Consider the following 26,551-nt stretch of genomic DNA (forward strand, 5'->3'; position numbering starts at 1 on the left):
CCCAAACTCTGTGATTTTATTGTCATATATTTTACTAACACGGAATACAGAAATGGAATACGGCTTTTCTGGTAGCAGCATTGAAAGTGAGTAACCTAAAGGAGGGCTCCCAGGTGGCTCAGTGATAGAGAATATGCCATGAATGTAAGAGATGCAGGTTCAGTCTCTAGGTCTGGAAGATCCGCTGGAGAATAAAATGGCAACCCACTCCACTGTTCTTGCCTGGAAAATCCCATAGACAGAGGAACTGGCAGGCTACAGTTCATGGGGTCGCAAAGAGTCGGACGCGACTGAGTGACTGAGCACACATTTTTACTAACACAAAAGTTATAAACTATAGAATACATTGCTACTATTTGTATTTAGACATTTGGTGAGCATTTTAGCATGTTAATTGAGTTATAATTCACACATTTAAAGTATAAAATTCATTGTATCTCTGTGGTATCAGCTGTAACATCTTCTCTTTCATTTCTGGCTTATTTGAGCCCTCTCTTTCTCAGTGAGTCTACTTGTCCATTTGTCAATTTTGTTGTTTGTTTGTTTTTCAAAGAACCCACTCTTAGTTTCATTAGTCATTTTAGTTTCTATGCATCTATGTCATTTATTTCTGATTTGACCTTTATTTCTTCTACTAAATGTGAACTTTGTTCTTTTTCTAGATTCTTTAGGTATAACTTTAGATTGTTTAAGATTTTTCTCGTTTCTTGAGGAAGGCCTGTATTGCTTTAAACTTCCCTTTTAGAGACAATTTTGCTGCATCTCATATATTTTGGTATGATGTATTTATGCTCTAATTTGGCTCTAGGTATTTTTTTTATTTCTCCTCTGATGTCTTTAATGATCCATTGTTCAACAGCATGCAGTTTAATCTCCACATTTTTGTAGTTTTTCTAGTTCATCTTGTAATTGACTTCTAGTTTCATATCATCATGGTAAAAAAAAAAAAGGTGCCTGATATTATTTTAATCACCTTGAAGTTGTTGAATATTCAAAGCTCCTTTCCTTTGGAAAATGCCACAGATTCCCACTTAAACATATTTGCTCACTCCTAGCAGAGGATTCAAACCTTTACAAAATTTGAATAACAAAGGGCATCTGGTTCCCTAATTCACCGTAGCTTTCATATTAGATGCAGCAGATGCTTCCCAATGTCAGACGTCTGCTGAAAACACAATAAGCAACAGTGGAGTTTTAAGAGCCGACAGTGAAGAAGACTGGGAGCTGTAGAAAACGAGTAAGTGAACAATGAACTCAGATCTTTAGGATGAGTTGCAAGTAATCTTACACTTTCTGATATCCTTAAAGGCACATTACATTAAGTTCAGGATAATGCATAATGACCATAATAGGCATTGATTAATCCAACAGTTACTAAGCACATTAGCATGTTATTTGCATTGCTGTAGATGCAGGGAATGTATAATCAATATTGCCATCAGTGTCACAGCCGTTATGGAGTTACAATCCTATGGTGAGGGTAATTTATAAAAAAAATTAATACATTTATAAAGTGGTTATGTTTTAAAATGTAAGAAATAAAATACCTCTTAGAAAAAAGCATCAAATAGAACCTTATTTTTAATCTTAAGAGAATAAGTATGGGCACACTTTATGAATAAATAAAGAAACCTTGGTTATTCTGAAGTATTCATTCCCCAGGAGTAACCAATAACTGGACTTTTATATATAGTAACTGCCTTATGCTTTCTCCCCTTTCTGTATGCCTCCTGTGTGAAAGGCTTCGGCAAACAATTATGTAGTAAATATAGGGCTATGCAGAAGGATGGACGGCTTACAGAATTAATTCTCAGAAAGAATAGCTAACCCTTGGAAAACTGTACATAGCGATGTGAAAAGGACGAGTGGAGTACAGTATACTGTAGAGAGTTTCAGAGACCAGGATAGCTGGGTTTGAAGCTTAGCTCAGCTCTCTAGTGACTGTGTAATCTTGAACAAGGAATTTTCTCTCTGAACCTCAGTTTCGGGGGATATAAAATGAATATTTTAATAATACCTGGCTTTGAAAGTTGGGAAACTGGGTTGAAACATCAAATTAAAACATATTGATTGTTGCTGTTTAGTCGCTGAGTCATATCTGATGACTCTTTGTTTCCCCATGGACTGTAACCTGCCAGGTTCATCTGTCCACGGGATTTCTCAGGCAAGAATACCGGAGTGGGTTGCCATTTCCTTCATCCAGGGTATATTCCCAACTATCAAACCCATGTCTCCTGCATTGACAGGCAGAATCTTTACCACTGAGCCACAAGGGAAGCCCTTGGCACATTGATAGTACAGACTTAATACGGAGTAGCTCCCCTCTATTCATAGTACATTCAGCCCACTCTGCTAGCAGTGGAGACAGATTTGTGTTGATCTAGCCTCATCTTGGAGCCCAAAAGCGCCCAGTGATGTCTACTCTTGACTATGTTTATACATATATTTTGTTAAGTTGGCTTTATCTAGTGGGCGACAGGCTATGGAGTCGCAGAGTTGAACAGGACTGAGCATGTGTGCGCGTGCACACACACACACACACACACACACACACTGAGAGAAAGTATCAACACGGGATTTCAACTCTACATCCCTTGACTTGTTACATATATTAACCAAGCTCAATTCACCAAACCAGACCACTCAAAGCTTAGAAATCTGCTAGCTTCAGAATCAGGAGTAGTATTTTGCTTATGGAGTTTATCTGCAATTCATTTTGCTGTGTTCCAAATATTCTCTGAAAGATGCCAAGAACCATTTCAGTACTTGGGAAAATGTATTGGGCTTCCAGAATCACTACCAACCAGGGCCAAACATGAGGAAGGAGAGACAATTGAAGAGCAGAACCCATTCCAGATCCACTCAAGATGTTTAAGGAAAGCCAACTGCTTACAACACAAGTCATACTTGCTTAAATAGCTGTAATCAGAGCCTTATGAGATTCACACAGAAATTAAGTAGTAAAAAATAACTGAAGAGAATTTAACAATTTCATACTAAACACAGAACAGAATATAATAAATAAGATGTCAAATGAAATTGTAGGTTAATGACCTTGTACTTCACAATATAATGAGGCACATACAGTATGAGGCTGGAGTAATAGGTATTACAGGATATAAATACATATAATGGCAGTTTATAAATAAATTATTCTACACTGATTGCAATTAAATTGCCTTGTTTTAATACGATCTTGTAATTAAGGTGTAAGAAGCTTGCTGCCTAGTTACTGCCTGATCAGCAACAAATACAAATATTTTTCTCAGCTACAGTAGTTCTAAGCAAACACCCAAACTTTTTATATAAGCTATTTTGTCAGATGAACATCCATATGCAAAATCAGATTATCATAAATTCGTTAAACATACAAACATCGTCAATTCTGACTCAGTACTCCCCCCAAAGACTATTTCCAATTGTTTTCAATTAAGGAAAATCATTTCCAAGTTAAGGAAAATCATTTCCAAGTTAAGGAAAATTTTAAGCCCTCCAATTTTATCATTCATCTATTCCATACCACTGGATAGAAGGCACTCTGGTCGGAAGTGCCATGGGAACTATGAGATTGGCTACAGTGGTATGTAATGCCCCATCTCCTCCCTCCCCCTTCTATCCGAGCCAGGGGCACTTCCTCTGCACTGCTGTGTGTAGTTCTGTCTTGGCACTGTGTAAAGCACATTGTAAGCATCCACTCACAGGGCTGTCTATGTTGGTCCTGAGCACAAAAGCATGAGGGCTTTGATGTTCTAGATGACATACTCTTTCTGGAATTGAGTTCGAACCCAGAAGTATACAAAGGAAATGAAAACTCCACATCCCCTGCATTTAAGTAAGTAAGTAACTGTTAGTCACTCAGTCATGCCCGACTCTTTGCACCCCCATGGACTGCAGCCCACCAGGTTCCTCTATCCATGAGATTTTCCAGGCAAAAGTACTGGAGTGTGTTGCCATTTCCTCCTCCAGGGAATCTTCCCAACCCAGGGATCAAACCTGGGTCTCCTGCATAAGCGGGCAGACTCTTTACCAACTGAGCTACAAGGGAAGTCCCTTCCCCTGCATTTAAGAGGCTTCAGTTTGGCAAGAGGAATAATAACTTACAAACTACTTATGTAAGGCACAGTAACATTAGCTTTCAACAATGTTGCTGCTGCTGCTGCTAAGTCGCTTCAGTCGTGTCTGACTCTGTGCGACCCCATAGACAGCAGCCCACCAGGCTCCCCCGTCCCTGGGATTCTCCAGGCAAGAACACTGGAGTGGGCTGCCATTTCCTTCTCCAGTGCATGAAAGTGAAAAGTGAAAGTGAATTTGCTCAGTCGTATCCGACTCCTAGCAACCCCATGGACTGCAGCCCAACAGATTCCTCTGTCCGTGGGATTTTCCAGGCAAGAGTATTGGAGTGGGGTGCCATTGCCTTCTCCCTCAACAACGTTACAAGAAGCAATTTCTGGAAGGTGAGTGGAAAGAGCAACTAATTAGCTGGCGAATAATAGGAAAGGTCAATCACTGAAGATGGTGACCACAGCCATGAAATTAAAAGACACTTACTTCTTGGAAGGAAAGTTATGACCAACCTAGATAGCATATTCAAAAGAGAGACATTACTTTGCCAACAAAGGTTCGTCTAGTCAAGGCTATGGTTTTTCCAGTGGTCATGTATGGATGTGAGAGTTGGACTGTGAAGAAGGCTGAGTGCCAAAGAATTGATGCTTTTGAACTGTGGTGTTGGAGAAGATTCTTGAGAGTCCCTTGGACTGCAAGGAGATCCAACCAGTCCATTCTGAAGGAGATCAGCCCTGGGGTTTCTTTGGAAGGAATGATGCTAAAGCTGAAATTGCTGTACTTTGGCCACCTCATGCAAAGAGTTGACTCATTGGAAAAGACTCTGATGCTGGGAGGGATTAGGGGCAGGAGGAGAAGGGGAAGACAGAGGATGAGATGGCTGGATGGCATCACCGACTCAATGGACATGAGTTTGAGTGAACTCCGGGAGTTGGTGATGGACATGGAGGCCTGGCGTGCTGCGATTCATGGGGTCGCAAAGAGTCGGACACGACTGAGCGACTGAACTGAGCTGAACTGAACTGAATAGGAAAGTTCATGGAAGTAACATTTCTTTGCCCTGAGACTTTAAGGAAGAAACTTCTGCCAAGGATTTCTTGCGTGTGTCTCTGAAATGGAGCAGAACCCTATGGTCCTTCCCCCATGTCCTCCACCTGTCTTTTGTCTGTGAAAAAACTTTAGCCAAAAAATCAGTTTAATCAAAGAAATGAGAAAACACAGAAACAAAGGGATACAGTCAAAGGAGACCAAATAAAATAGTTTAGTCATTAAGCATAGTCAAAGACCTTTAGTTCATCCTCAAGGGCTATAGATAATATTGAGCCATATCTTGTAAGCTGTGTTATACATACTGACACCATACCAGGTGAAAGAACGTGATGACCAGACTGTAGCCGTGTTACAAAGTGCTGCAATTCCAAGAATTGGCCTCAAGGAATGGGACTGACCCTGGAACTAAAGATTGTGGGTGTGTGTACTAAGTCGTTTCAGTCCTGTCCAACTCTTTGCAGCCCTACAGTCTGTATCCCTCCAGGTTCCTCTGTCCATGGGATTCATTCAGACAAGAATCCCGGAGTGGGTTGCTATGCCATCCTCCACAGGATCTTCCCAACCCAGGGACTGGACTGGCACCTCATATCTCCTGCATTGGCAAGAGGATTCTTTACCACTAGTGCCACCTGAGAAGCCCCCAGAACTCAAAATTAACTGTAGTTAAAACAAGATAATGCTGGCCAGATCACCACATGACCAATTTTGAGATGACTCTGAGCGCTAACTGTGCTGTTTCTACGTATAGCCCCCCACCTTGTGTCTATGAAAGCTCTTGCTCACTGATTGTTATTGAAGGGGAGTCGGCCTTTGGGCAGGAGTCCACCCTGCCACACCCACTTACCCACCCCACCCCCAGCAGGCATCAGAAATAAAGCAAACTTTCTTTTCCACCAACTTTGCCTCTTTATTGGGTTTTCAGCAGAAAGCAGGGGAACCCAACTTTGAGTTATATATCTTTTTACATAAATTAAAGGACTTTTCAAAGTAGCATTCAATGAAGGAGGGAAATCTATTCTGCTTGAAGAACAAACAACCTTATCTATACTAAGGAAAACCAAACAAATTTTTAAACAAATAAATTCTGGATTGAGGGCAGGAAAATATTTTTAGAGAAGTGTTGGGGGCCAGAGGAGTTGCAAGATAAAGATGATTTAGCACAAAAGAGGGACTGTGATTAGAAAAAAGTCACTATCAAATAAAACATTGGATTTTCCAAGTAGAGTGAAGGGCCTGAAGATAGACAGATCAAAGGAAGTTTGCAGATTCAGTGCATTGATTTGTACTAATGAGTCAATTGTAGGTAAATTTAAGTAGGAAAAGGCTTAGCTAAATGGATTATGTTCTCAGGAGATCAAATCAATAACAGCCCTCTGTCCCATCCTGGATTCTGAACAAAATAGTAAGGTCAATGGGAGTTCAAAATATTACCTGTACTGTGATAAAAATCAAAGGGGTAGGGGAGAGAGAGCTTAGTATAATAACAAACATAAGCAAAACAAAGCAGAATAAGTTTGCCAATTAAACTCCCAAATCAGAAAGACTATCAGTGCACTCAGAAGTATTGGACCAGGGCAAGTACCCCCACACACTCAAGGAGGAAGCAAAGGGAAAAGCCACCTTTGAAAGAACAGAAGATTGGGTCGTTTATTTTTCTGGAATTGAGCTGTAGGAGTTGCTTGTATATTTTTGAGATCAATTCTTTGTCAGTTGCTTCATTTGCTATTATTTTCTCCCATTCTGAAGGCTGTCTTTTCACCTTGCTTATAGTTTCCTTTGTTGTGCAGAAGCTCTTAAGTTTAATTAGGTCCCATTTGTTTATTTTTGCTTTTATTTCCAATATTCTGGGAGGTGGGTCATAGAGGATCCTGCTGTGATGTATGTCAGAGAGTGTTTTGCCTATGTTCTCCTCTAGGAGTTTTATAGTTTCTGGTCTTACGTTTAGATCTCTAATCCACTTTGAGTTTATTTTTGTGTATGGTGTTAGAAAGTGTTCTAGTTTCATTCTTTTACAAGTGGTTGACCAGTTTTATCAGCACCACTTGTTAAAGAGATTGTCTTTTCTCCATTTTATATTCTTGCCTCCTTTGTCAAAGATAAGGTGTCCATAGGTGCGTGGATTTATCTCTGGGCTTTCTATTTTGTTCCATTGATCTATATTTCTGTCTTTGTGCCAGTACCATACTGTCTTGATAACTGTGGCTTTGTAGTAGAGCCTGAAGTCAGGCAGGTTGATTCCTCCAGTTCCATTCTTCTTTCTCAAGATTGCTTTGGCTATTCGAGGTTCTTTGTATTTCCATACAAATTGTGAACTCCTGCAGCTCAATTCCAGAAAAATAAATGACCCAATCAAAAAATGGGCCAAAGACATAAACAGACATTTCTCCAAAGAAGACATACAGATGGCTAACAAACACATGAAAAGATGCTCAACATCACTCATATCAGAGAAATGCAAATCAAATCCACAATGAGGTACCATTTCACACCAGTCAGAATGACTGCTATCCAAAAGTCTACAAGCAATAAATTCTGAAGAGGGTGTGGAGAAAAGGGAACCCTCTTACACTGTTGGTGGGAATGCAAACTAGTACAGCCACTATGGAGAATAGTGTGCTTCTGCTGCTAAGTCGCTTCAGTCGTGTCCAACTCTGTGCGACCCCATAGACGGCAGCCCACCAGGCTCCCCTGTCCCTGGGATTCTCCAGGCAAGAACACTGGAGTGGGTTGCCATTTCCTTCTCCGATGCATGAAAGTGAAAAGTGAAAGTGAAGTTACTCAGTCATGTCCAACTCTTAGCGACCCCATGGAGTGCACTTAGCAAGCTCCTCCATCCATGGGATTTTCCAGGCAAGAGTACTGGAGTGAATAGTGTGGAGAGTCCTTTAAAAACTGGAAATAGAACTGCCATACGACCCAGCAATCCCACTGCTGGGCATACACACCGAGGAAACCAGAATTGAAAGAGACACGTGTACCCCAGTGTTCATCACAGCACTGTTTATAATAGCCAGGACATTGAAGCAACCTAGATGTCCATCAGCAGACGAATGGATAAGAAAGCTGTGGTACATATACACAATGGAGTATTATTCAGCCATTAAAATGAATTTGAATCAGTTCTAATGAGGTGGATGAAACTGGAGCCAATTATACAAAGTGAAGTAAGCCAGAAAGAAAAACACCAATACAGTATACTAATGCATATATATGGAATTTAGAAAGATGGTAAAGATAACCCTGTAAGCGAGATAGCAAAAGAGGCACAGATGTATAGAACAGTTTTTGGACTCTGTGGGAGAGGGCAAGGGTGGGATGATTTGGTAGAATGGCATTGAAACATGTATAATATCATATGTTAAATGAATCGCCAGTCCAGTTTCGATGCATGATACAGGATGCTCGGGGCTGGTTCACCGGGATGACCCAGAGGGATGGTATGGGGAAGGAGGAGGGAGGAGGGTTCAGGATGGGGAACACGGGTATACCTGTGGCGGATTCATGTTGATGTATGCAAAACAAATACAATATTGTGAAGTAATTAGCCTTCAATTAAAATAAATACATTTATATTAAAAAAAAAAGAACAGCAGAGAACACCACTTACCTGCAGGCAGTTGACACCTGAGAGGAAAAGCCAAGGAAGACTGACATGTTATTTGCAAATTTACCAGTCCAATAGGTCATTCCAAAGGGGTTTCATAATTCTTCATTTCTAACAAGCAGCTACCACTCCTGTCTCATTGTCCTTCCCTCCCTACTCCAAGCCTGCCCCCTACTGTTAGTGATTTTCTTGCAGTTTGTCTGTAAATGCTCTGAGGAGCAATACACTACCCACCTCAATAACTATTCATTGAATAGTTATTCTGTTTTCATTTTATTTTTCCAATTACATATATATATTTTAAATAAATTCTCTTTATCTTGTTGGTCCCAAGAAAGTCAAAGATTATTGTGAAGTGAAGAATTGTTTGATGACTCTTCAAGTGTGTTGAAGAGCACTCTGCCAAATGATTCTCCAAACCAGTTGTGAGAAACAGCCTTCAAATTCTTCTGACAATCTTTTTCCAAGAGCTCTCCATCCCAGCAGAAATGTCCTAAGGCCCCCGGCATTCACACGAATATAATCCCAGCTTTCTTGGATGGGTACCCATTGAAACAATCACATCTTTCTACTCCTCAGGTGTTTTAGGTGCTATTTCAAATAAAGGACCAATATCAAGTAATTACAGAGAAGGCAATGGCACCCCACTCCAATACTCTTGCCTGGAAAATCCCATGGACAGAGGAGCCTGGTAGGCTGCAGTCCATGGGGTCGCTAGGAGTCGGACATGACTGAGCGACTTCACTTTCACTTTCATGCATTGGAGAAGGAAATGGCAACCCACTCCAGTGTTCTTGCCTGGAGAATCCCAGGACACGACTGAAGCGACTTAGCAGCAGTAGCAGCAGCAACAAGTAATTAAACACTATCCTTCCTTTTCCATGCTAAGACAGGACAGTAAACCTGCAGAAGAATGGAGGTTGTGAGATGAAGCAAGGAGACACAGGCTTTGAGAGCTGTCTATTTTGCTCTTGCAAAGGCTTCACTGAGAGTGCTTTCTTTGTCTATGTCTGACTTATTTAACTAATTGTGGTGCTACACTTGGTCCATTTGATAGCCTTTAGAATCAATAGACATTTCAGGCATCACTGTTTTAGTTAACAAAGTATTTCATTTATATTAGGTGGTGAATGATGGAGATGTTCTTAGAATGAAAATGGGAGTTACGTGGGTGTTCTCGTATATAAAGATTTATACATGTATAAAGATTTTTAATCATTTCAACTTTGTGTTTACTAATTCAACTAATAATTGCAGTAATAAGATGATAATAGCTATAACTCATGGGGATATATGCCTCCTTTCATGCTAAGTCACTTCAGTTGTGTCCAACTCTTTGTGACCCTATCGACAGTGCCTGCCAGGCTCCTCTGTCCATGGGATTCTCCAGGCAAGAATACTGGAGTTGATTGCCATGCCCTCCTCCAGGGTATCTTCCTGACTCAGGGATTAAACCTGCATCTCTTATGTCTCCTACATTGGCAGATGGGTTCTTTACCACTAGTACCACCTGAGAAGCCCCATGGGAATATATAAGTGTAAGATATTGTGGTAAGCACTATACCTCATTCAACAATCTTGTGAGATAGATTTTATTACTAACACCATTTTTTAGGGGGATGAGGAAAATGTGGTTCAACATATTTAAGATTTTTGTCCAAAGCTATGTGGCTAATGATTGGTGGTTTTAGGATTAAAGCCCAGATTAATAATATACTGAAGCCTATGTTCTGACCCACAATGTTATAGCCCACCAGTATTCTTATCAGCCAATTCAGATTAATGGGAGACAGAAAACTCTGATGACATGAGTGCTTTGTCAGGTACAAGTACAATGAGCCCCCATTTACTGATAAGATTGGGGGGGGGGCATCAAACTTTACATGTTCAAAAACCCATATATGCAGTAGGCCATAGATTATTCTTGGTCATCAGCAAAGTCTTCTTTTAATTCTAAATATCTTGTGTATACAGGAATAGGAATGTATCAAGATTCTTTGGATGATATTTAGGCATCTTGTGTGACTTGAGGAAATGGAAACAGGATAAAGAACAGCATAAAGGAAGAGAGAGCCCAGATACCAAGTAATTTAAGAAGATGTCAGAATAATGATAGGACGATTTATCTTCCTTTTTAATTTTATTTTCTTTTTAAACTTTACAATATTGTATTAGTTTTACCCAACACCGAAATGAATCTGCCACAGGTATAATCTTCCTTTTTAAAAATGTTGTTTTCTAAGATAAAAAAAAGTCCTAGAAAAAAGGTAAGGTTTGCCATAGTTACCAAAAGGAAAAAATGTATTTCTATATTCCTAATCTATTCACTTACCAGCACAGTAAATTGAAATAATAAATGATAATAGTAATACTTACTTGAGATTTATAATCTCAAATCAGAAGGCTTTAGTGTTTATTACCCTCTTAGATCCTTACAACAGCCATGTAAGAAAATAGGATGGAAAGTATTTATCTCCTATTCTACAGACTTCCCTCAGATGGTAAAGAATCTTCCAGCAATGAGGGAGACCCAGGTTTGATCCCTGGGTCAGGAAGATCACCTGCATGAGGGCATGGCAACCCACTCCAGTATTCATGCCTGGAGAATCCCATAAACAGAAAGCCTAGTGGGCTACAGTCCATAGGTTTGCCAAGGGTTGGACATAACTAAGTGACTTAGCAGGCACGCATACACTTGGTTAGTAATTAGCAGAGCCAGCACCAACCCTGGGTCTTCAGCTTCAAAGATCTCTTCTACTGCAGCTCAGAGACTGGTTGACATTAAAAATAAAGATTTCAGAGGGTCAGAGGGCAGTTGATGGAGAAATCTGTCAATATTGATTGTATTCTGTCTTTACCATTTTCTATTCTTCCCTGAACGTTGTGCTTAAGAGAATAAGCTCCAGTCAGATACACCTGGGACATACTTTAGATGGTGTGCTGGCTTGGATAAGGCAGTTCTTCTCACCAGAACTTCATATTATTATCTATAAAACAGACGGTGATACTAGCTATCTCATAACATTTTCACGAAATTAAATGAGCTAACACATAAAAAAGGAACACTGATGTTTTGTACATTCTCACGCTTGTTAGCTAGAGGGAATAGTAATAGTAGCAGTAGTTACAGTAATAATAGCAGTAACAAGCAAAACCTTAAAGGAAAAGATCAAAACTGGATATGCTTGAATGCGGCTCAAGAATGTATATAGGAAACAGCATTGCAAGGAGTGTCACATCAGAGTTTAGAGATCACTAACAGTGCTGTTGCCAGTCCAATAGGCTCATCAGAAAAAAGAGTGATGACCATGGACTCTACCACCGAAAGGAATAGAGAAATATATCTAAAGCAAAGAGTGGGAACTAGAGCACGGAGTAAGTTCCAAGTCAACTTTTCCGGCTGCAGCCCTTCTAAGGCTGCAGCACTGTACCTGGAGAGTGTGGTACACCACATGACCACATCACTGTTCACCCTCTCCTTCCACTGGGAGTTTGAATAGAGTGAAATTCCAATTCCAGATGTAGAGCAGAGAGAGAGATCCTTGAAAGTGGAGGTTACCAGCCCACGTAGACAGTTCTGTCATAAAGAAGGAAAATCCCAGAGGGGCCGATCAGGCGAAATTAAACAGAGTGAATGTTTAGAGAGAAGCAGAGAGATCACAAGAAATATAGTAGATGGAGAGAGCAGCCAGTTTCATCTGTCCTCCTGGAGGCTTAGTTGCTGGTGTTCTTGAGGCTTGTGCTCAGCTCTCATGAATTCTCATAGCAGTTGTTCCATGGTTCCCACTCCATCCTCTTCATCTGTACCTACTTATTTTCCTTTCTTTCCAAATAGATCAGAACCCCTATATTAATTCTAAAAGCAAAGATTTGAAGGAACCAATTAAGCAAAGTTTTCTTTTCCTAGAGTTTCACTTCATGCTGGCTAATGCTTTTGGGATTATCCAGAAAAACCTTAAGCAAAACTACCCACAACAATAGCTTCAGAGAGTTGTAGGAGAACCAACTGCTATCCAATCTGACTAATAAAGATGCATCTCCTTTCCTTGGAAAGGCATCTCTGTGATGCACTGTAGACCTCATAGGGGGGTGGCGGGGGGGATAGGTAGGGGGGTGGGGGGTGGGGGATGTTGCACAGAGCAGGACTTGAGTCCTCCATTTACTGATTGTCTGACCTTGGATGGGTAACATCACCTTTATAAGGCTCACCCTCTGAAGCTATAAATCAGGGACAATAATATCTAGTTTATGTGAGTTCCACATAAATTAAATGTGCATTAAACCTTCAGTTTGTGGACCCACAGTAGTGGGCTTTCCACAAATCCATATAACATTTATAGGAATAAGAAAGTTGTGCTTTTTCTTCTGGGCAAACAACTGGCAAGTAGAGTAGATCTCTGAAGAGCAGTTTATGGCAGCTCTGCTTAACAGTCACTACGTGGTAATTATTATCTTGTTGCACCAGTAATTTATGTTCAAGTTTGCTTCTTTTGGAAAAGTAGCATGGCTGTATACAACTTGTATTTTATATAATTTTTCCTTCGTGATGGTTCATAACTAATCAAGTAGTTGGGGGTGGGAAAAAATGTTGTCGTCAAGGTTTCAGCCTGATGGGAAAATCAATGCAGCCTAGACTGCTGTCAATAGCACCAATTACATCCCATCGGTCATGATGTAAAGCAGTTTACACCTAATACAGATTTTTTTTTTAACTCAATGCCTGATTATATGTCACTCTAAACACTGAATCAGAGCAGATTGACATGAAAATAAAACACATCCCTGTCTTCCAAGGTTCAGTTAGCTGCCTAGGGAAAGTTGATCCATTTATAACACAGAGTGCATAATTCAAAATGACAATAAAGAAAAAAAGAAACTTGCATAATTTCACATACACGGTGGGTAAAGACTGCTGACAGATTTATGGGTTATAACCTACTGAAGATTCTGCGTGGAAATGTATCACTCAGTCCTCTTTGTAGACAGGCAAACTCTTTCATCTTCAGGCCCTTTGGATAAATTTTCCCCATGAGTTGTTGGACATTAAATCTGTCACATAGAGACCTATTAAATCTAACTCGATGCTATAAATGGTAGCAGCCTGAGGCCCTGAGTTGTAGCAGCTCTAAAGATGACACACACCTCCACATGTGGCACTTTATGGCAGAGGTTGTTAGGATCTCCAAGATAGAAATGGGATGGAGCATTTGCAATTCCTGTCCTTCTTAGAGGGGTCCATCTTATAAAACAACCCAGACTCCAACCCTGGGCAGCTGTGATAACTGTACTGCAGGACTAAGCTTCGTTCTCGGGTCAGTGGGTGGGTGGTTAGATGAAAGAACACAGAGCCATGTGATTTTTCTAGAACTGGTTAATGAATACTATCCAAAAGACGGGTAAGTGGTGGTGGTTTTGTACTCAAAGCTGTCAGCTGCCAGCTATGGATGTTGAAGCATTCTAGTGTCAGATTTGGGAAAATTTCATTCTAACACACTCTGTTGTGTGAATAAACCATCAAAAGTCCAAGCATAATAATGCTTTAGCATACTGAGTTCTCTACAGCATGTATTCCATTTGTCTGCTTCCAGAGAACAATGCTTAGGCACCAGAACCTAGTCAAGAAAAATAGAAATGAGATCTCTGGGTGGAAAGTCAGATGGTGCCAGGCAAAAGCCTAGTGCACAACAGATGTCTGTTAAAGGGTCTTCTTCTCTCACCTATCCAGGGCACCTACCCTTCTGACTAGGGGATTTCTTCTTAGCACAGGGGAAGGAAGAATATTAATTCTGTCCAAAGGAGAGCTGCATATGAGGATTCTCAGGGTTTATTGAAAATCAGTATATCACAAACAGATAATAAGATTGAATTTGGCATGCTAGATATCTATTACAGATCAATATCTGTGAGAATGTATTAGAGGAAGTGAGATTGGTAAAGGGAGAAGTCTAATTGCAAAGCAGGTCATGCAAGACCTTGGCCAATCCCATTGGAGGTGTTACAGTATGTATGCCTTGTCTGAGTTGTTCCATGTTGAGCCGAAAAGTCCAGGCTTTTGGTCATGTCCTCAGGGGTGGTGGCTGTCTGCAGTGAAGTGAATCCTAAATGAGCTGACAACTGAAATCTGTTTGTTGGAAGCTGGCAGCAAGACCTCCCTTGAAAGGGTCTCATTTCACAAGTTCTCAGCAAAGCAGACCTCCCTTAGTTCAGTTTATAATCTTCTCTGGAGCTTAGCCACTCTGGCTCAGTACATGGTCCTCGGATTTTTCAGTACTCCTGTTCCCAAAGATGAGAGCCTCTCCATAAGTTACCAAGGATTCTTCCCTTCTGACTTTCAGGCTTTTATTTCAATTGCCTCTTTATCTCCTGGGAATTTTCTGTAACATCATTTTCTTCCTCAAATGCTGTTACATATGCTATTTATTTGGGGTTAAATGCTACCAAGTAGCCTATATTACTGAGAGTTCTCTCATCCTATTGCTGTCAGTGGGTCTAGTTCCATCCTTCTATTTCTGTAGCTTTCAGATTACATAGGTACAATCCTGGGCCTATAGCTTCATAATTTGTCCATTTTAAAATTGATATCCTATTCAGAAGGTAAGGTATAGAATATAATATCTAGCAGTGAGGATTCCAGAGTCACATAGATCAGGTTTGAATCTCAGCTCAGTCTGTAGCTGAGTAACCTTACCCAATAATTTGGGTAAATTATTTAACATTTTTAAGTGTAGAATTTCCTACTTACAAAAGGATATAATACTAGTGCCCACATTAGGCTTATGAGAAAGAATATTTAACAGAAGAAAGGAAAAATGGGAAAAAAAAGAGAAGAAACCAAAGAAAACTGTCCAAAGTCAGCTATATATAATTTATATGACTGTCTATAATAGGACAGGTTGGAGACATCCTTTTTGAAGCATTTCTACCAAAGCCTGTTCTTGTTCTTGAACTTCACCGATATAATTATAAGCCACATGAATTAGAAAGTAAAGGAGAATATAAACATGGAAGAAACATTAGTCATCAGGAGCATGTGTAGAGGCCATCCAAGTGTCAAGCACATTTGGTGGTGAGGAGCGGGGAGTGAGAAGATGCTGAGTTCCCCTGTGGCCATGTGGCCTAACAAAGAATATCAGCAGAAAATGTCCTTGCTCTTGTTATGCAATTACAGATACCATTAGAAGAGTAAGTGAAAGCAAAAGCACCTACGGTAACTTAAATATCTGTTGTCGGGCCTTCTGCCTGTACACATCCTCAGACTTACTGGGGAGGTACTTGTGCTCCAGCCCCAGTCTGCTGAGATGCCTTCTCATTATCACTGGGCAGCTGATTTTATAGGAGATGTACAGTGGAATATAGTGACCATAATTTGTTCCTAACAAGAGTCTCTGGCCCCAAGATCATGATTCTCATAAACCTAAAAGAGTCTGGATTTGTGAACATATGCTGTTGCATATGGAGGGTAACCATGTAATATATCACACAGACTAAGAGGGGTATTAAGAGTGAACCTGGTGTATTAACAAGTCTCTAGGCAATGGATCTAAATTAGAGATATCCCAGGTAAACTACCAAGAGTTTATCTAAATATAGACACAAGCCCGATGCAGGACAAGAATTTAGTGCTTCCTGCTGCATAAATCCATTTTAAAAAGCAGCTATGAGATATTAATTGGTCATCATTCTCCCTTTGGAAACTACTTAGAATGAACTGATTAATGGTCCCCAAAAAGATCAGGACCTAATCCCTAGCACCTGTAAGTATCATTTTGAATGGAAAAGACAGCAAATACTTTAAGCTAAGGATTTTGTGATGAGGAAATCACCCTGGATTATCTGTCTTTACCCTAGGTACAATAACATGCATCATTATAAGTGGAAGAAAGAGGGAAATTTGACTACACATAGAGGAAAAGAAAGTGTGAAGATGGAGCGGAGAGAATTTAAAGATACTGACCTTGAAGATGGAACTGATGCAGCCATAAGCCAAGAAGTATTAGCAGTCATCAGAGCTAAAGAGGCAAGGAACAGATTCTCCATGAAAGCCTTCAGAGAGGGCATGGCCCTGCTGATAGCTGCACTTTGGACCAGTAATACTGATTTCAGACTTCTGGATTCAGAACTACAAGAAAATAAATACTAACAGTTATTTAGGTCACCACATTTGTGGTAATTGTTTACAGCAGCCACAAGAAACTAATATGCCAGTTAACGTTATTCTCTAGCAATGATTTCTGAAAATAAAGTATACTGTAAAGTTTTAACAAATAAATAATATAGAACCATACAAAAAGGAGAGTTAAAATAAAATCACTAGATGTTTCACATCTCAGGGAGGCTGAAACAGTATTACCATTTGTTAGACATTGGCTCCACTGTCTTTCTATTCATTAAGAATAAATAGATGGATAGAAAAATAGCTGTATTGAAGAACTCTAATTAAACAGAATCATAATATATTCAATATTATTAATTAAAAGTTTTTAATTTAATTTGGCATGACAAAGGAAAGGAAAATGGAAGAAATAAAAGGAAGTATTGAACTTGAAGTAAATGCTTCTTCACAAGGATGTTCAGTTTTTAGTCCCAAACTCTCCAGGACTCTACAGACTACACACCTTAATCTCCTGATTTACCCAAGTCCAGTGTCAGTTTAATTTAGGTTAAAGAGAAGGTTAGCCACTAGTAGGGCAATAGCCTGGTGGTGAAGCCAAAAGAACACCAAAGATATTCCCTGTGCCACAATATCCTCCCTGTGGTCCTGGGGTCTGTAATGTCCACTTCAGACACTGCCTTTTGAAAGTCCTCTGACATAATATGTAAGTGTGTCTTGGAAGGTGCATTGCAACAGGAAGAATGTTTAATAAAGACAGGACCAAGGCCTTCCATCCTTGCTAGTTTCACTTGCTGCTAATTATCACTTAAGATTTTGATCCTTTAATGCTATTGTGAAGATCGAAAGTGAGATATTGCTTGATATCCCTGAAACATAAAACTCTAAGGTATAGCCAGTACAGTAACCCATTCAGTTGCCGTATGGGTTAAATAGTTGCTGTATGCTTAAATTCACTGCATTTAAGATTTTGATTTAGGAGTAAAGAACAAATAGAAAAGCAAATGAACCTCATTTCTATGGACTTGATGATCCAGTTTCTTAATTTCCTTGAACCTCAGTTTTCACATCATTAAATCAGAATAATAAAACTTGCCTTGTAGGGTTATTGTGAAAAATACACTATATACCTTATAAAATGATCATAGAGTGGATTCAGCTAGCAAAATACAACAAAACAAACATTCATGAGGACTGGTCAGGGAAACTGCAAGGAAAAGGTCCTTTCTGGGACAGACAGAACTGAATAGAATATGGCAATAGGGATTCATGACCATGAACAGCTCCAGAGGAGCATAATGGCAACCCATAATGAAAACAAGCAGAAAAAGCCATTTTTCCCTTGTCATATTTTTTTAATCTTACCCAGTTCTGCTAATATGATTTACAGTTAATGCCTGCAATGTATAAACTCTCTGCAAAACACTGAATGGAATAGAGAGGAAGTATGAGAAGAATAAAACTCAACATTCAAAAAACTAAGATCATAGCATCTGGTCCCAACACTTCATGGCAAATACATGGGGAAAAAGTGGAAACAGTGACAGATTTTATTTTCTTGGGCTCCAAAATCACTGTGGATGGTGACTGCAGACATGAAATTAAAAAGACACTTGTTCCTTGGAAGAAAAGCTATGACAAACCTAGACAGCATATTCAAAAGCAGACATATCGCTTTGCTGACAAAGGTCCGTATAGTCAAAGCTACGGTTTCTCCAGTAGTCATGTATGGGTGTAAGAGTTAGACCATAAAGCAGGCTGAACATCTGTGTTGCTGGAGAAGATTCTTGAGAGTCCCTCAGACAGCAAGGAGATCAAACCAGTCAATCTTAAAGGAAATCAGTCCTGAATATTCATTGGAAGGACTGATCTAAAGCTGAAGTGCTAATATTTTGGCCACCTGATGCGAAAAGCTGACTTATTGGACAAGACCCTGATGCTGGGAAAGATTGAAATCAAGAAGAGAAGGGGAAGACAGAGGATGAGATGGTTGGATGGTATCACTGACTCAGTGGACATAAAAGTTTGAGGAAACTCTGGGAGATAATGAAGGACAGGGAAGTCCGGCATGCTGCAATTCATGGGGTGGCGGAGTTGGACATGATTTAGAGACTGAACAACATGGGAAGAATATAGGCCTTGGATTCAACCATCGGCTGTACCTTGCACAGACTGTGTGATCAAAGGCAAATTATTTAACCTCCCTATTTCTTCATCTGTCATATGGAAGTAATAATTGACTTAATTTAAAATGTGCACAGTATTCTGTTTGCAATATATGTCTGATAGGCCCTGCTACCAGAAGCAGATACTTCAGAAACTGCAGCTAATTTCATGACTAATTTTAGTGGAATTGATGCTTTTGAATTGTAGTGTTGGAGAAGACTCTTGAGAGTCTCTTGGACTGCAAGGAGATCAAACCAGTCAATCCTAAAGGAAATCAGTCCTGAATATTCATTGGAAGGACTGATGCTGAAACTGAAGCTCCAATACTTTGGCCACCTGATGTGAAGAACTGACTCACTGAAAAAGCCTCTGATGCTGGGAAATATTGAAGGCAGAAGGAGAAGGGGACAACAGAAGATGAGATGGTTGGATGGCATCACCAACTCTTTGGACATGAGTTTGAGCAAGCTCTGGGAGTTGGTGATGGACAGGCAAGCCCAGCATGCTGCAGTCCATGAGACTGCACAGTCAGACGCAACTGAGCAACAGACTGAACTGAACTGAACTGAACTGAGTTTTAGTGGAACCTACCTTTGAGGAGGTTACAGCATAACTAGAGGGACCAGACTAATCAAAATGAAATTTTGAGCCAACAGTAGAACTTAGGAAACCATTAAGAAGTAAAATTAGAGATTGCTTTCATTAATATATACTAACTATGTACTGTACTAGTAATTGTGCGTTCCTATGTGCCAGGCACTGTACTATAAGCTACAGAAACAGAAGTGAATAAAGTTGCAACACTCCTTCCCTGGTGTTGGTGACTCTGCAGGAGTTGTTTTTCTTCTTGTTTCTGACTAATATATCCAGAGGCCAGTACAGAAATTCCTGTTAATAACCAAATCTAAATTTGAAGAATCAAATTGCTGCTATGGAGCCTGATTTGCATTCATGAATAGCAGGATATTGCTTTACAAACATGGCAGTGGCTAAGAAACAATATACATCTTAATGGTTATAGAGCAAGTTATCTGGTGCTGGGCTTGACCTGAAAACTGATCTTCGAACCATTATGGAAACTGGGCAAGGAAGCAAACCATCATTCATTGAAAATCTACCCTGAATCAAGCCAGATGCCTTGGAATGATACCAATATTTTGAAAAACTGGTCTGTCAGGTTTGTATGATTATCCCCATTTCACAGGTAAGGAGCTTGAGGCTCAGAGGTGTTAAGTGACTTGGCCAAGGTCACAAAGCCAGTGAAGGGCAGAGTAAATTTCAAAGCCTAGTCTATTTGATTCCCACCCAAGAGCTCATTCTACCCTATTATGGAGCCTCAGGGGACAGACACACTGGCTGTAGCTCTGTCACTAACTCATTGAGCTGCTACAGATAGATAATGCATTGCCTCTTGGGCTCTGTGTTTATGAATAAATGAGTGTTTTGGACTAGAGGATATCTGAGCCCTGTTCATGCTCTCTTCCTAACCTTCTGGATAGGACTTGACCAGGAACATCAAAGACAGAGCTGGGGACATCAAAAGCAGTGTGTGCTACTTGTAGAAGAATTTCTCTGGATATGGTGTCATGGTGAGTCTAGTACTCAAGATGGCTTTAAATGACCCTTTCTTTAATCCAAGAAATTGTTGATGCTGTCTGTTCTGGGAGTTAAAGAATGGCCTTTAAAGAGGTCTCTATCTACTTGAGATAGTTCTGATTGCAATTTAAGGCTATGTCTGGCATAAACAGAGCCAAAATCAATAGTTACAAACCTGATTAATCTAGAAAGCTCATCTAAACTTGCTAAGCCTCAGTTTCTGCACTTGTAAAATGGGAGGATGATACATATTCTCATTTGGATCCCTTGAATTTCAAATAACAAAAATGAGATGTGGAAAAGCTTGGAAAATGATAAAATATTCTCAGTAGGCAATTTAGATAACTAGGAGAGACCATAAGGCTGATATCATAAAAGGAATAAATATATTTAAATTTATATATTAAAATATGTTAAATTTGATCATTCATATCTGCTAATATTAATATTCTGTACATTTTAATGACTAATTTTAAGTACAGAAAGCATGTTTTCTGACAAAGTCATCTATATTCATCATCATGATCCAAAAAACATAAGTCAAAAATGCTGGGAACACGTATAAAAGAAGATGCTTGTGGCACCAATAAGATCAATTGCCTCAGAATTTTCAGGAGTAGGACCTAGGGATCTATATGTTAACTAATTACCTACTTTATCAACTGAATCACATATGGATGACCCACAGGATTCTGAGGACAGAGAGTAAGCTGAAAGCTTTTGATGGAGGTTAACAATGAAACATTTTTTCTGGGATTAATTAAGCAGATAATAATGGGTACCTGGCAGCAGCTGGTGGCAGGTGTGGATGGACCTTTCTTATATTTCAAGGAATGGGGGATCAGTTTAATCAGGGTACCCAAAATCTTTCCAATGAACAGCATTTCTATTATTATATAGCAATAGAACTAGGAATGTCCCAAGAGCTAACAGCTGACACTTGGACTAGAATCAATAATCCTAATGCTCTGAGAACCTCAGACCATCCACCAAGGAATTACATAAGTATAGTGGTTAAGACCGTGGCCTCCAATATAGGAACAACTATGATGAAATCCCAACTCTATTGATTATTAGCTATGTGATCAGGGAAGTCAGTTTCATTCACCTCATCTGCAAAACTGGGATAATAACAGTCTATGTTGCCTAGTACATGTAAATATAAAATGGCATATTCCTAACACAGTACTTTGCACAGAATGAAGACTTGATAAATGTCAGTTTCCTAGGAAAATGGATCATATAAGTCATGCATTTTGATCTTTCTTATTTGGGAAACTTGCCAAGTAAGCAATTATAATTTCTAGGATGAATGTTAACACATGCACACACTTGTTTGAACTGAGACAATATTTGGAAGTCCATGAAGGAGCCATCACACCTAAATTCTAGTTGGGGTAATCCACAAAAAACAGAGATATTCCCAGAAATAAGGCAGTGGTTCTCTCTCCCTTTATTGAAACTAAATCACACATCTGGATTAAGACTGTCCAATTTTTTCCTACCAAGAGTATGCATATTATTCTATATCTTGATTCACAATGAGGAAATGAGACTGATAATTAACTACACACTTATTGAGATTCTTTATCATGTTTCAGGATTGTTTTATATTATAAGAGATTACAGTGTGTATTTTTCATAAGAATCCCTGTCAGACAGATATTATGATCCCCACTGATAGGTGAGATACTTATAATTGCTCCAGATTGCAAGATCTCCTAGACCAGGAGCCATGGAGCTTCTTTGACTGCCCTCTCAGTCAGCAGAAGCTGTGCACAGAGAAAGTACTTAATAAAAAATATCTGTGATCACTCTCAGCAACTGCTCCCATGAGATTTTAACTGTAACTTTCTTTTTCTTATACCAAGCAACTGTAGCAGCAGCTTCCTCCAGTGATTACTACCAGTAACTGTCCTGTGAAGTCCTGAGTGTTTTTATCCCCCCACACCTTCAAAACACTATTAGGTTCCTCTGAATCTGAACAGTTTCAGTGGACTTGCTTCCAGAAAGCAGCTAAAGCATAGCCATAACGCAAATCCATTCATAATGGATGTCATGCTGCAACTGGCCTTTGAATTTACAGGTGCACTGCCCCGCTGTCCATTAGATGTCCTCTCCTGTCCCCCAAGGCAGCCAAATGCCTATGAATCCAGTTTGGTTTAGGTGAACTCTCATGCCACAAAAGGCTTTTTGATTCATGAGGTAGGAAATTCTCAGTTTCCAAACTCAGATGACAGATTTAACCTCAGATCCAAATCTTCCTCAAAATTCCCAATATTATTCATGAGCACCATTTGCTAATCAAATTCCAGAAGTCATTTTCTTGCACATATAATTTAATTGAATATATAAGACTCTAATAGTGGCTCTGAGATTATATGAGGACTGAGGTTGGAGGGATGGCATTGGAGAAAACCAAAACTATACATTTCTATTTCAGTATTCTCAAACTGTGATCCAGGGTTTATCACATTATAAATATATGGGCTATTTTGACAAAATCTAAGTTGAAAACCACTTAACTAATGATTAGATGTAATTGGTGATCACACAAGAAAAAGAGAAGATGCAGGGCTTTCAATTTCATAAATATCACCTTCCACTAACAAGCACACAGAATGGTTATAAAAATTATATACCTATTTTATATACATATATATATATATATATATATAAAGTTTAAGTTGGTTAATTACCCACTGTTCAAAGTCCACAAAGCAGCCCTCCTACCTTACCTACGGTATAGTTCATAGATCCTTATGATGAACCTGTGGATGTGCCCAGTGACATCCATAAAGCCCTCTTGTGTTTACCACAGGTAACATCCAGGTTTCTTTGTGTTTTAAGTGTCAAAGAATACATCTCAAATCACCTTCACCAAAATATAAATGTATCAGATTCCTTACATGACAAATTAGTTTAAGGTAGGGCTGAATCCAGAGGCTGAAGTGATATTAAAGATTTTCTGTTATTTTCCATCTCTCTGTCTCCATGTGATAGCACTCAAAATCTTAGACTTTTCCTGCTTTGACTGCAGCAAAAGAGGGAGTTTCAGCTTCCTAAAATCTCCAGGCTGAGCCAATTAAAGTAAAGCATTCACTCCTGAATTAATCACCGTGACTAGTAAGGGTGACTTACTGCACACACCAAGTCCCAAGGATTGTCCCCCCCCAAGGCGGGAAGGATATCACCTGCCCCCTACTCCAGACAAAGTCTACCTGCTCTTGCCAGAAGTGTGAATGGATATTATACAGGCAAAATAAAAGGTTTCACCATGGTTCATAAGTGTGTTAATTTCCGCCCCCCCCCCGCCCCGAGAAGAGTGTGCATGGCTTTTATCAGATTGTCAAAGTTGTCAAAAACCTCTGAAGCTGCTAATAATTGATAGAAGCCCCTATTTCCTTATCTACAATGAAGGCAGTTGTGAAATAGAAAAGAAGTATTTAAACCAGGATATAGAAGGTACACTTTGTAGCTCCTACATCTTCCTAATAAACCCTTAGAAATTTCATTTCCCTCATCTATATTTATAAAAAATATAAAGAAAAACCTCAAAGATCCCATGATAGCATTCTTTACACTTGTAATCACTTTTTTAATGACTTCTTTTTATACCAATAATTAAATGTTAGCCATATATGTCATTTTAAAATTTCTAGTAGATTAAGAAAAATGAAAGGAAATTGAAATTAATTTTAATTATAAAGGCATTTAAACAACTATATTCAAACTGTTATCATTTCAAATAAACATGAGTATCAGTGAACTATTTTTAAAGCTTCACTGACACATAAAGTAACAAGGTGGTGGTGGTTTAGTCGCTAAGCTGTGTCCAACTCTTGCAAACCCATGGACTATATCCTGCCAGGCTCCTTTGTCAATGGGATTCTCTAGGCAAGAATACTGGAGTGGGTTGCCATTTCATTCTCCAGGGGAGCTTCTTGACCCAGGAATCAAACCTGGGTCTTCTGCATTGCACGCAAATTCTTTACCAACTGAGCTACGAGGGGAGCCTAAAGTAACAAATGTGTACTCAAATAAAGTGTGCAATGAAGTCGTTTTTAGTGTGTTTGCAGTTTTAGACGGAGAAAGCAATGGCACCCCACTCCAGTACTCTTGCCTGGAAAATCCCGTGGACCGAGGAGCCTGGTAGGCTTCAGTCCATGGGGTTGCACAGAGTCGGACACGACTGAAGCGACTTAGCAGCAGCAGCAGCAGTTTTACAAAATCACCATAACCTAATATTAGAATATTTTCATCAACCTGAAAAGAAACCTTATACCCATTAGCACTTTCCATCCTATCCCTCCAGTTTCAGATAATTCTTCATGTACTATCTGTGTTTATATGTTTACCTATTCTGTACATTTCGTATAATGAATTGAGAGACTGAATGCTCACAAAAACAAAGGTGGACAGATTACACACAAAAATAGAATTCTGATCCACAACCTGTAGTAATAAAGCCTTGAAGTCAACCTATGTTTTAAAGTAACCAGTCCAGGAAGTTGGATAATAAACCCATGTAACAACAGGCCCCACATGGCCAGGACTTGATTAATGACTTACAGCTTTCGAAGTTTTTCACCCATTTCCAAATTAGGGTCACCTGGAAAAAACCAAATATGTACCCTTAATCAATTACTTAGGATAACCTGCTTCTAGTTGGCCCATCCTACAACTCTCCTATGTCAACACCATCCAAACAGGGCATAATTGAAGCTGACCTTCTTTCCTACTTCTCTCCCTGCCTTTGAGTCTCTTTGAAAAGTGAGGGTTGGTGGGTGCCTCCTCCAATATAGACAGCTCTGAATAAATCACCTCAGCTTGTTCCCATTAGGATTGACTTCATTTATAGTCTACAGAATCATACCAAATATGGCCTTTTGTGAAGTTTTTACACTTAGCATAATGTTTCAAGGTTCGTCCACATTGTAGACTATATAGTATTTCATTCCTTACAATGGCCAAATGACATCCTATTGTATGCATATTTCATATTTTATTTCTCTGTACAACAGTTCACGGACATTTTTTGCTAATGTAAATAATACTTCTATGAAAATTTCTGTACAAGTGTTTATGCAGACATATGTTTATATTCGTCCTGGATATATACTAAGGAGTGATATTGATGAGTCATATAAGTTTATATTTAACATTTTATAAAACTAACAGATTTCCAAAATGTCTGTACCATTTTAAAATTCCCATAGCAATATATGAGAATTTAAATATCTTTATATCATTGCCAGCACTTTTTATTGTCTGTCATTTTTCTATTTTAGCCATCCTTGTACGTGTGAAGTGGTTTGTGTTTTTTATTTGCATTACATCATGAGAAACACTGGACTGGAAGAAACACAAACTGGAATCAAGATTGCCGGGAGAAATATCAATCACCTCAGATATGCAGATGACACCACCCTTATGGCAGAAAGTGAAGAGGAACTCAAAAGCCTCTTGATGAAAGTGAAAGTGGAGAGTGAAAAAGTTGGCTTAAAGCTCAACATTCAGAAAACAAAGATCATGGCATCCGGTCCCATCACTTCATGGGAAGTAGATGGGGAAACAGTGGAAACAGTGTCAGACTTTATTTTTCTGGGCTCCAAAATCACTACAGATGGTGACTGCAGCCATGAAATTAAAAGACGCTTACTCCTTGGAAGGAAAGTTATGACCAACCTAGATAGCATATTCAAAAGCAGAGACATTACTTTGCCAACAAAGTTCGTCTAGTCAAGGCTATGGTTTTTCCTGTGGTCATGTATGGATGTGAGAGTTGGACTGTGAAGAAGGCTGAGCACCAAAGAATTGATGCTTTTGAACTGTGGTGTTGGAGAAGACTCTTGAGAGTCCCTTGGACTGCAAGGAGATCCAACCAGTCCATTCTGAAGGAGATCAGCCCTGGGATTTCTTTGGAAGGAATGATGCTAAAGCTGAAACTCCAGTACTTTGGC

At 39.4% G+C, this 26,551-nt stretch overlaps 1 protein-coding gene across 1 annotated transcript in view; it reads right to left on the reverse strand.

Annotated features, from left to right (window-relative positions):
- LOC147344300 (uncharacterized) overlaps window positions 1–26,551 on the reverse strand; it is a 569,611-nt gene that overhangs the window by 248,514 nt on the left and 294,546 nt on the right. The window contains exon 5 of the mRNA XM_086379320.1: window positions 16,671–16,835. The gene's annotated coding sequence lies outside the window, so the exon portion shown is untranslated. The remainder of the gene's footprint in view (window positions 1–16,670; window positions 16,836–26,551) is intronic.

This window comes from Bos grunniens, chromosome 26 (assembly GCF_055505025.1).
Source record: "Bos grunniens cultivar Pamir isolate PY7600 chromosome 26, Bosgru_T2T1.0, whole genome shotgun sequence".
NCBI classification, from domain to species: domain Eukaryota; kingdom Metazoa; phylum Chordata; class Mammalia; order Artiodactyla; family Bovidae; genus Bos; species Bos grunniens.